The sequence below is a fragment of the Silene latifolia genome, chromosome 3, assembly GCF_048544455.1.
Source record: "Silene latifolia isolate original U9 population chromosome 3, ASM4854445v1, whole genome shotgun sequence".
Classification (NCBI taxonomy): Eukaryota; Viridiplantae; Streptophyta; class Magnoliopsida; order Caryophyllales; family Caryophyllaceae; genus Silene; species Silene latifolia.
In genome coordinates, this window is record NC_133528.1 from 66,390,993 (window position 1) to 66,401,944 (window position 10,952).

At 41.2% G+C, this 10,952-nt stretch overlaps 1 non-coding gene across 1 annotated transcript; it reads right to left on the reverse strand.

Moving 5' to 3' along the window:
- Nucleotides 1-264: 264 nt before the first annotated feature.
- On the reverse strand, nt 265-371 carry LOC141650346 (small nucleolar RNA R71). The gene has a single exon (XR_012546386.1). It is a non-coding gene; the product is annotated as a small nucleolar RNA R71 (small nucleolar RNA).
- Between the last annotated feature and the right edge of the window lie 10,581 nt (nt 372-10,952).

The window sequence follows — 10,952 nt, forward strand, 5'->3', positions numbered from 1 at the left end:
ATGGTAGAGAGAAACCGATTCGGGGGGAGCGCAACGAAGATGCAGCTAAACATATGGAGACCTTCATTGACTACTGCTGCTCCATTCCCCCACCAGCTGGCGTGACCCAGGACCAGATCAAGGAGACTATGTTTATCTTCTCCCTTCGCGATGCTGCAAGGGAATGGTATAGAGATCTGGACCGAGCTGCTTTGGAGATCACTGACTGGAATACATTGGCATTGGCGTTCTACAAGAAGTACTTTTTACGCTTCAAGGACGATCGCCATTAGAGCTCGGATCACGGGCTTTAAACAAGGGCCGGATGAAAATTTCCATGAGGCATGGGTCCGATTCAAGAAGTTGGTGCGAACCATACCGCACCATGGGTTTGCTAAGTGGAGTTTGTGCAATCATTTCTACAATGGGTTGTACGACGATCGAGGGCCATTCTCGGATCTGCAGCCAATGGGAGATTTCTTTGAAAATTTAGGAGCAACCAAGGGGTGGAAGATCATTGACGATCTAGCTACCCACAAGGCCGAGTATGGGAATTCGAGAGGGAACCTGAGGAGAGCTGCTGAATCCTCCTCTGTTGCTGCACTTGAGGCTCTTACCGCGAGATTCGACAAATATGAGCTAGGGGGAGCATCTAAAAGTGGGATGTACCAAGTCAATGCTGTGCAGGACGGCCCCTTCGTCTGTGAAAGGTGTGGAGTTGAGGGCCATGTCTCGAAAAACTGCCCTAGTCCTTTTGAATCATGTGCTGCCTTTCAACACTATAGGAAGACAAACACCTACTACGAGCCACCACATCCGAACCTGAGTTGGAGAAGCCAGAATGTTCAAAACCCAACTCAACCTCCACCACAGCAGCAGCCATATGTGCCTCCTCATCAAAAGCAACAATATCAAAAGCCTCCTTATGTGCCGCAACAACAACAATCACAAAATTCTGAGTTTGCAGAGCTTAAGAATCTGTTGCTGAAGGAGTCCCAAGCAAGAGAGGCCGGGATGAAGCTATTAGAAAGCCAAATTGTTCAATTGGCTAGTAAAAATAACACTCGAGCTCCCGGGCACTTACCTACTCAACCCGAACAAAAGGAGACCCTAAATGCCATCACATTGAGGAGCGGGTCCACCCTTGACGGTCCTGCCATGGTTGAGGATGCTGTTGGGAAAGATAAGCCAGAAACAAGCAAAGAGAAAGCTTCAACGAACAATTCAAAGAAAAAGGCGTCTGCGAGGAATTTCAGTCGATCGACTGAAGTACCTAGTCGATCGACTGAAACACGGGTTCCAGGAGCTTCTGGAACTGTGCATTCCAGTCGATCGACTGAGGGGGGTGGTCGATCGACCACTATCACTGCTGATATTGAAGAGTCTCGTCCTTTAATGCCAAATAATTTACGAGACCACTTGTTTCGGGATACCACGATCCCGAAGATTTTAAAGGGGCACCAGTGTTGATGGGTCGATCCGCTCCAAGTTCGATCCAATGACGGTCAATGGGTCTCATTTGAGACGGTCTGAGGAAGGGTCTAGCTTCAACAAAGAGAAGGCGACGGACTTTCAACCTAAGTCCAAGGACGCCGGCGCGCGCGAATTAGAGGAGAGGGCTAAGGTGCTCCTTACAGCCCCATATCCGGAGAGGCTCGTGCCAACCAAGGAACAGGTATCTTTCAGTAAATTTGAGAATGTCATTCGTAGCTTAAATGTTCAGGTACCCTTCCTTGAGTTAGTTAACCAAGTGCCAGCATATACTAAGTTTATGAAACAGTTGTTGTCAAAGAAAAAATCACTTGAACATGTTCATCTTTGTTGCGTTAACTAAAGAGTCTTGCTCTTACTTGTCTCACACTGCGCCCCATAAGTTAGAAGACCCGGCAGTTTTTCAGTTCCTTGTAGCATAGGTACCTTTTCTATCGAAAAGGCTTTATGTGATTTAGGAGCTAGCATAAGTGTCATGCCCTTAAGCCTAGCTAGAAAGCTTAAACCCGACCAGGTTTGCGATGCGAGATGACAGATTCGGATGGCCGACCGATCTGCGGTCGAGCCCATAGGAGTCCTAGAGGACGACGTCCGTCCAAATAGGGAAGTTTTTCTTCCCTGTTGACTTTGTTGTCCTTGACATGCCTGAGGATGACCATATTCCCATCATTTTGGGTAGGCCATTTCTGCACACTGCTGGTGCAGTCATCGACGTCGGTAAAGGTACCTTGACTTTCAAAGTGGGAAAGCACTCCATTGTTTTTGCCCAGCCGGCTAAGAAAAAGGATCCCATGTGGCCTGTCACCTGTAACACGGTTTCTGAAAAGAAATCGTACTTTGTGCTTCCTGAACCGACCGTCCCTATTACTACTGCTGTATTAACCCCTCCGCCCCAGAATGGGAGCAAAAAGGAGGAAGAATTTGTTGTTTTAGACTATGCAGGAGCTGGTTTGGGAAGGAAGAGCCATTTGGATGCTCCAGCTGCGACAGAGCCTATCGTTTCGAGAGGAGGTCTTGGATGCCTAAGTTATGGGACTGACGAGGAAGTGGAAGATGAGCCCGTCAAAGTGAGATGGGCAGATTTGGAGTCCGACGATTCCGAGGAAGTCCTTGATTGGGGAGATGACGAAGCTGATCCATTGAGCTCTCCAACTGTTGAAGCTGAGAAAGGTGCAGCTGGGAAGATGAGCACCATCGAGGCTACCTCTAGTAGCCAGAAGCCGACGAAGTGGGCCATCCCTTGGTCCTTTTTGATCAACTATTAGTTGATCAATTTTCGTTATAAACTTCATTTTATTTCTTTCGAACTATTTTCTTTTGCTTTTGTGTGCGCGAAAACTTCGCTTTTATTTTGTTTGCTTAGGATTTTTAAGTACTTTAGACTTCGTTCTGGGTTTTGCGCAATTTTGGGCGCGTACTATTGTGCATTTGCAGGTATTTAGAGCTTATTAGCTCGAATCATTGAGCAATTACGAAGAAATAAGACATGCAAGAGTGTTTTGATCGATCGACCGGTAGTATCGTGGTCGATCGGCGAGTTGCGGGTTACAGGAGCTACTGTTCACGACCACCTGGTCGATCGACTGTCCCTTTTGGTCGATCGACTGCTGCTGCTGCTACATTCTTTCACGACCTCTCCCCTGCTGTGTTTGGTCGATATGCGGATTCAAGGGAGTTTTCTACTCCACTTTATTTTCCATCGAATTGTCTATTTCTTCTTTTGTCTCATTTATGCACAATTTTTACGTTCCAAAATTGCTTTCTTCCGTCTTATGCGTGGTTTTGATTGTTTTTCAGGCACTCTTGTCGGTAGCACTGCTGGCTACTGAAACCTCCTAGCCCACGCTGGTTTGGGAGGTTTCCTTTTTGCGCGCTTAAAGTCTGTGAGTTCCCAAGTCTTTACTTTACGTCTTTGTTTTTATTTCCTTTTTCTCGCAAATTCCCGTTTTCCATTTTTCTTCATTACATGATTTTGCACAATGGGGACATTGTGCGATTTGGTTTGGGGAAGGGTTTTGCGTCGCACTTCATTCATTTGTTTGCATTCACGTTTAAATTATGCTTTGCATTGTTGTTTATTTATTCATATATATACAGAAAAATCAAAAAATTGAAAAATTTCAAAAATTTCCATAAAATGCACGTTTATTTTAGCATATAGGTCGAGTCGGAACGGTAGTATTTCTATGATGATTTAGCATTTGCATTTGTTTTGCCTGAGCCTTGCTTGACTTACATGTTATTAGTAGAATCATAAGTGCATATCTACGAGTTTTCGTTAATTTATTTGCTGAGCCTGAGACTTGACTTTAATAATTGGCAAGCTACATCATATATTCTGAGTTTTTAGAGCTTATAACTGGTGTCATTCATGACCAGTTCATCTAGGAATGTGAGTAGTACTCCTTATGAGGCATGTTTCCTTAATTTGCATAATTATGAATTTGATCTACTTAATACCTGTATGCATTCGGGTTGCGGTTAGTTGACACATGTGGTAGAGGTTTCCTTTTCTCATTTTACCCATAAGCTCCACATCTGCCAAAAATATCCTTTTTGTCCTTTTTACTACATCCTACATTTAGCCTGTCCTTTGTCAAGCTAGTAGCCTGTGTCCTTGGGATTGTTACTCATTTTTGGTGGTACATGCTCATGTTTGAGATATCGTTGGGAGAATGAAATAAAGGAGGAAAGAAAAAGAAAAAGAAAGAAAAAAATGAAAAAAGATTCGAAAATGAAAAAAAAGAGGTCCTGTACTGTTCAAATGGGTCGATCGACTGCCACTTTTAGTCGATCGACTGAGGTTCGTGAAAGGAAAGAAATCAATTCGCATGATTTAATCCTTATCTTTTGGCGATTTTTGCTCCCATGATTCATTTATTTCTTATGGGGAGTTTATTGATTTATAATTTGGAGATTGTGAGTTTTGTGCTTGCTATAGCACCGTTTCGTTTGATTATGAGAAAGAAGTTGGATGTTGTCCTTTGGTTCCGTTTTGGTACTAGCTTGATCACCTGTACCTCCACTTTACCATAAAATGTTTTGCCTCTTCTTACCCATACCTCACATTTCCATAATTATACCTCGGCATGTGTCAATGGTCATCTGTTTGGTTGGAATGCGTATGTACGGTCATAGAGGTCGTCTTCATAATTTATTGCTGGCATGTTTTCATAGGTCGTAGTTAGGTGAGAGTCACTACAATATTAATTCTTTCTATCTTACAAATATATCACCTGTGCTTAATTGAGTGATTTGAGCGACCCGTGAGAGTCCGATTTGATGAGTCTGTACGATTGACTTGTTCAGATTTTTGGCGACTTTATAATTCGTTTGCATGATTCATACGCTAATTGATTGTTGGTTGTTGCATTAAATTGGTTTAGGCCTTACAGTTTGCATTTCGCTCTGAGTTTGAACTCGTTCCATTAGGTCAATAGATCGAGTCTAGTTCTTGCTTGGGGACAAGCAAGGTTTGGTTTGGGGAGATTTGATGCGTGTCATTTATATGATGTTTTGCATCCCTTTTTACACGCATTTGAGCTCAAGTTGTGCTATATATGCCCATATTTCTCTATTTTCCTCTACTTTCGTGCTTTTGTACTTTATTGCGGAAATGTGGAGAATTTAGCGGAAATCAAGCGAATCCGTCCCCGAGTAAGCTGCATTGCAAATGACGTAAAGGAACCGCTTAAGGAACAAGCTTGGTGCGCAATCCAAGGCCCGAAAGACGAATCCACGAGTTTAGAGAAGTCAAGTAGCGACTAATCCGGTCGATCGACTAGTATCATCGATCGATCGACCACCTATCGGATCCCGAAGCTACATTCTTTGAGGAAGCGATCGATCGACGATCTGAGTAGTCGATCGACCAGACTTCGATTCCAGACGAGATTTAGAAAGCCCGTGAAGTTTTAGGTTTTGGAATAAGTTGTTGCGTTGATATTCCTATATAACGTGACATAACATATCTAGCTTGGATCAGAGATTTTATATCAAGTTTTTATCTAAGTTTCGATCACAATACAGTGCTTTTAGTTCTAGTTTATTACGAGTTAGGGTTTTGGGTTATCGATTCAAACATTGGATTTCTGCCTTTGCTCTTAATCTTTCCTTTGAATCTTGGTAATTGTTTCGCCCTAATTCCATTTTTATTGCTTCGCTTCTACTGTTAGTATAGAATTGATAGTTAGCATTCCCAAGCCAATTATCGCTTCATCATTGTTGTTATTTATCTTAATTATGAATTCCGTAATAGTTATTAATTTTATTGTTGTTTTTACGTTCACCATGAGTAGCTAAATAGCTTGTGCTAGGATGTAGGCGATTTATGGCTAGGCGGCATTAGATTAGATACGGACTGAACCCGCGTGTCAGTCGATCGACTGACATAGTTGGTCGATCGACTGACCTTGTAAGGTTACCTTCGTTTTAATTGTTTTTAAACTTGTATTTAACGAATCGAATGCATGCGACCAGTTAGATACCTCTTTTGTGACTGACCCATTAGGCCGAAAGGTAGGGTAGGTTATGTGACCGTCAATTAATTCGACTAAACTGTGCTAAGATCGAAAGATAGGTATAGTTTAGACCATTAGTCGCTTTTCAGGACGAGAGTCAGTATTAGTGACATTAGGGACCTATAGCGAGATCGAGAGATGCTATCTGTTAGGAGTGGACCGAGAGGACCTCTTATTTCCCGCCTTACCTGTGCTTATTTCAGACCGACTTAGTTTGCTGCCGCCGAAGCTGTAATGACCCGATCATCCTAGTACCTCTTCTTTTATCTGTTTAATTCGTATTTTTAGTTTAATTTCTTTTATTGTTTTTAGCCGTCGACCAATTCAATTCAACCCCCATAATAGTTACCTTAGACTGATCATAGAACAACTAGAATTTACAACTGCCTCCTTGTGGATCGACCCTGTTACCACTAGCCTAGGTTAGTCTTAATAGGAGTTTATAAATATTATCTTTGGTACTCACAGCGACGAGTATCAGCGGCCTCAAAAAGATCTACCTCCAATTCCCAATACATATTTTTAGCCTCACTTGCTTCCAAGGTTTCCAATGCTTGGATGGGATCTTTGAAGAAAGGTATACTTAAGTGGTCCTCTACAAAACAATCTATAAAGTCCATCTTGCAAAATATCGAACAACTTGAAAATAATTAGAACAAACCTTGAGGAGTTTTATTTCCCCAAGGCAAAGAAAGACACAATCAATAACAATATAAAAAAATCTAAATCAAGTTAACACCGTCCCCGGCAACGGCGCCATTTTTGGTCGGACTCACTTGGAGGTTTAGTTTTCGGTACTTGTCGTTAGGAGCACCTAGACCAAAACACAATTTATAACTCTACCAACAACTCTACAATTAGTAAAGAGGCAAGTAAAGGTCGGATCCCAAGGGACGGGAATTAAGATGAGATTTTCAATTGTAACTAGTGGTGTCTAAGGGTGTCACAATTTGGGGTTTGAATAGAAGATCACTAAACTAAATAGCAATAAAAGTAAATAAGCAAGATGATTAAAAAGGGATGTAAACAATTGATAAAAGGCACTAGGGTGTCATGGGGTCATAGGGGAATCATGGGAATTGATCATACAAACATATTCTCAAATTATAAGCAAGCAATTATTGTTGTGATGGATCGAGTTGGTTTATATCTTACAATCCTAGGAAAGTTTGGGTCCCGGAGCCGAATCGATTAGATTCTACAACACCTACAAGTCGACTTAATCTTCCCTACTCAACTTCATGCATGGTCTAATGAGACTCGAGTTGGTTTATGTCTTACAAGTCTCATTGAAAAGATAGGTGATGGGTAAAAAATGCAAGGATTCATAGGCTCGCATTTCATCAAACATAACATGTGCATGAGTTGAGATCACAACAAGCAAGCAAATAAACTATGAAAACATATTAATTTAAGCATGAATCATCCCCCATGTTGGTTTCCCCTAATTACCCATTAACCCTAGCTAAGGAAACTACTCACTCATTATCATGTTGAACATGCTAGCAAGGTTGTCAATCATACCAACAAAGTGAAACATGATGAATAAATGAAGATAATTAACAATAATTAAAAAGGGATTAAGAGAATTATACCTACTAATGATTCCAATAATAAAGCAAAGAATAATAGAAGTACTTGATGCTTGATTGGAAGGTTGTCAATCTCCCAATAATAACCCAAATAATCTTCAATTACCCAAAATAAAGGATGAACAAAAGAGAGATTAAGGAAATGAAACTTGTATTAAAACTTGATTAAATATTGATTACAAGATTATAAGAGAGATTTGATTGATATTAACTACACTAAAGATTGCTAAGAAGAACATGATCTTCTAATTAGCCTAATGGGGTATTTATAGTGGGGATTAGTTACATAGATTAGGGTTTACTAAGGGCTTAAATGACGATTAAGTCCTTGAGGAATCGCCGGTCTCGAGGGAGACTCCGGTCTCCTTTTCGCCGGTCTTAGAAAAATATGCGCATCTTTCCTCGAAGCTTGTAGAAGACGAAATGGCTGAAAGACAATCCGGGCGTCCAGGGCACGGGACAGGCGGATTCTGGTGATTCTGGACGGGCGTCCAGCTGGGGAAGACGGGCGGATTGGGGGTGTTTTGGACGGGCATCCACAGGGGGAAGACGCTCGGATTGTACTTGCTGGACGGGCGTCTTGTGAACAATCCGCTCGGATTGTCTTACAGCTACCTTCCTTCTTCTTTTCTTCCTTTTTCTTCATAAATCCTTGAGGATTTCCTAGGGGATGCAAGGATCTTTTCTCATCATTGCCCATCTACTATAGTATGTACAAAGGCCTTCTAATCTTGTCTTCTCTTTGATGCTTGGTCATTGAATTGAATCAATTTAGCTCTATTTTGCCATGAAAAAGCAAGGTTTGCACTCCTTTCCTACCAAGGGAACAAAACCTCAAAGAATATGCAAAACAAAGGACTAAAGACAATAAATGACCCAAATCTGCACTAAAAAGCATGGGAACAAGGCTAATTCGGGGACTAAATGTGCTCTAATTATGGTCACATCAGTTTCATTAAACTCACCCGTTACCTTGTCGTATCCGAATGGGTTGTAGAGACAAATTGAACCCCATTAAAGTGAACTGGATTGACATGGTATTCGCCCCTAGTTACTTATATGAGGTGACATCTCGAAGTAACTAGAGTGTGATGCGATTGATGGCAAGTTCAAGTGCCATAGAGTCATATGGGATGACTAGTCGATCACATAGGCAGACTGTATGGGACACTCTGTCGGGCAGTGACCGCTTATAGAGTTCTGGTAATTCATTAAGCCTGGTCGTGGCAAGCGCTACTATAGTATTCTTATGAGTCAATTCTTTTAACTAGAGACTATTCGCCCAAGTTGGCACAAATTTCTGATTAGCTTTGATTTATGCTCTACGACTGTCGTAAAAGAGGTCAAATGGGTATATTTTGGGTTATGATGAACTGTGGCTGAACAAAGGGAATAGTGAGATAGGAATTGTCCACCCCTTATCAGGGTCGTTTGAAATCTCAAGGCCACTCGAGGAGTAGTGAACTGAAAATGCGTGGCCACGCTCGGAAGGTATCTATGGTAGATAATTCCAGTCAGACAGTTACTCTCTAGGTCGAGGAAACCACTCAAGATATGATCAAGTGCAAGTACGACCTGCAAGACACCTTGTATTGAGTAGGAGATTGTAATAGGACATAAGAATTGGTGACGCACACTTGTGACGTGAGCGTGTCGTACACCCAATCAAACACATTTATATTCTCAATGAAACAACTAGTTAGTGGTTAAGTCAAGGTCGATCCATGGGACGGTGTGCTTTGGGTTCTAAGTCTATCTATCTCAATTTATGCTAGTGTCACAATTTGTTTGGGTTTGTAGTTGTGTTCTAGACTAATGAAAACAATAAAGTAAATAAGCAATTAAATGAAGGATGCAAACAAATGATTGAAAATGCTAGGATATCATGGGTTCATAAGGGATTCATGAGAGGTTACCATACAAAAATGTTCACAAGGCTGCAAGCGATTAATGTTGTAAAGGAATCGAGTTGGTTTATGTCTTACGGTTCTTAGGAAGAGTTGGGTCCCGGAGCCGAATCGATTAGATTGTACAACACCTACAAGTCGACTTACTTTCCTCCTAATCACTTCTATGCATGGTCTAGCAAGACTCGAGTTGGTTTATATCTTACAAGTCAAGTTGAATAGATAAGAGATTGTTGTAAATCCAAGGATTTATAGGCTTAGCATTTCATCAAACATAACATGTGCATAGGTTGACATCACAACAAGCAAGCAATTTAATTGTGAAAACATATTAGATTAAGCATGATTATTCCCCGAGTTGGTTTCCCTTAATTACCCATTAATCCTAGCTAAAGGAAACTACTCACTCATTATCATGGGAAACATGTCATTAATGGTGTCAATCATTACAACAAGTGTAAACATGATAAGAGAATGAAGAAATAGCCAATAAAGAGTAAAGGGTAAAAGAGTTATACCAAACTTGAGATGATCCAAATAATAAAGCAAGAATAAAAGAAGAGAACTTGATTGATTGATGAAGGGTTGTCAATCCTCCAATAATAACCCAATAATCTTCAATTACTCAAAAGTAATAAACTTGAACAATAATTAAGGAGAGGTTAATGTGAATTTTTGTGGAAAGATTAAAGAGTAATCTAATCTAATCTACTCCTAATCTATTCTAAGAGGATTTTCTAATGTGGAAGCCCCTCTTTGATTATCATCAAAATGGGGTATTTATAGTAGTGCCTTATTAGGTTAACTAAGGCTAAATTAGTAATTAACAATTCTAAGTTCTAAGTAGGGAAATTCAAGTATTTCAGGGAGATGCGCATCCTTGATAAAGACGCCGAGGGACGCTCGGATTCAAGGTTGGGACGAGCGGATTGTAGGCAGGAGGGACGCTCGTCCCGAAGGTAGGGACGCTCGGGTTCTTGGGCACTTGGACGAGCGGCTTCCTGCTTTGGACGCCCGGATTGTTGTTCAGAATACTTCCCCTCGCATACTTCTTATTCTTGCAACGTTGGTCATTAGTTCTTGCCTCTTCTTCTACACTCGTCCTACCAAGATCGTCAATGTCCTTCCAAATAAGCTCAAGAGACGGGAATTTCCGCCTAGTTGTCTCCTTTCCTACAAAACATATGCAATGCACTAGGAAAGCAAAATAGAAAGCATTTGACGGACAAAATGGCTATGGAATGTTATAATAGTATGCAAAATAGGCTGAATTAGGGGACTAAATGTGCGCAAATATAATACAAATGCAAGTGAAGGTTAAACTAAATACAATGCACTATACAAAAGAGAGGTAGAGAAGAGTATCATACAAATGGTGGTGGTGAGGTAGGCATCTTCCACTCGTCATCATCATCTTGGTGGTAGCCATACCTACTTGAACTTCCTCCTTGGTCATACCCTCC